Raw genomic sequence first — 1,499 nt, forward strand, 5'->3', positions numbered from 1 at the left:
GGGAGGCAGAGAGAAACTATCCCAGCCACGGCTGGTGGTTGAGAGTAGAAAAGTTGCCCAGAGTCAAAGGTCCCCCGCTGTGTACCTTAACTGGATATTTGGTGTTATTAAAGAATTGCTGTTCATTATTTCAGTTATAATACTGTATTGTGGCTCAGTTTTTCAGAGAGTCATCATCTTTTAGAACTATATTTGGAAGTATTACTCGATTAAATGATATGGTAATTTGCTTCCCAAAAATCCAGTGATGAGATGCGAGGAATGGGGAAGAATACATCAGGGATCGGCAAAGTTTTTCTGTAAAGGACCAGATAATAAATATTTTAGGCTTTGCAGGCCATAGGGTTTCTGTCTCAACTACTCAATCCTGCCATTGTAGCATGAAAGCAGCCACAGATGATACCTAAATGAATGAGCATAGCTGTGTTCCAATGAAATGCTGTTTATTAGACACCGAAGTTTGAACTTCATATAATTTGCACATCACAAAATACAGTTGGCCCTCTGTGTCTGTGGATTCTACATCCATGGATTCAACCAATAGGATCAAAAGTATTAGGGGAAAAAATTCCAGAAAATTCCCAAAAGCAAAACGTGAATTTGCTGCACAGTGCCAGCAACTATTTACATAGCATTTACATTGTTTTAGGTGTTATAAGTATCTAGAGATGATTTAAAAGTACATGGGAAGTTGTGCATAGGTTATATGCAAATACTATGCCGCTTAATTTTTTATTTATTTATTGGGGGGTGAAGTTGAAAAGAATAGTTTTATTGCTTTGCCAAGCAAAGGGGGCCACAGAGGGCTAATGCTCTCAAAACTGAGTGTCCCAACCTGGAGGGGGTAGTGAGGAGTTTTATAGTAATGGTTCAAAGACGAGGGTGTGATCAGCTCATGGACTTTCTTCTGATTGGTTGGTGTGAGGTAAGTGGGAGTCAGCATCATCAACCTTCTGGTTCCAACCGGTCCTGGGTCCTGCCAGTTGTGGCAGCATACAGTTAACTTCTCCCACCTGGCAGGGGTTTCAGTATCTGGTTTCAGGACTTAATGAAGCTCAGGTTCTTGATGTGTCATGGCAGAAAGAATTCAGTGAGAGACAAAGTGATAGGTAAGAAGTGGATTTATTTAGAGAGAAACACACTCCACAGACAGAGCGTGGGCCATCTCAGAAGGCGAGAGCGGCCTATGCCACTTTATATAAGGGACTTGAGCATGCTTGGATTTTGGTATCTGTGGAGGCGTCCTGAAACCAATCCTCTGCAAATACTAAGGGATGACTGTGTTATTTTTAATTTTATTTATTTATTTATTTTGCGGTACGTGGGCCTCTCACTGTTGTGGCCTCTCCCGTTGCGGAGCACAGACTCCGGACGCGCAGGCTCAGCGGCCATGGCTCACGGGCCCAGCCGCTCCGCGGCACGTGGGATCTTCCCGGACTGGGGCACGAACCCGCGTCCCCTGCATGGGCAGGCGGACTCTCAACCACTGCGCCACCAGG

The sequence above is a fragment of the Aethalodelphis obliquidens genome, unplaced genomic scaffold (assembly GCF_003676395.1).
Source record: "Aethalodelphis obliquidens isolate GAN/ISIS:26980383/991018 unplaced genomic scaffold, ASM367639v1 scaffold51, whole genome shotgun sequence".
NCBI lineage: Eukaryota > Metazoa > Chordata > Mammalia > Artiodactyla > Delphinidae > Aethalodelphis > Aethalodelphis obliquidens.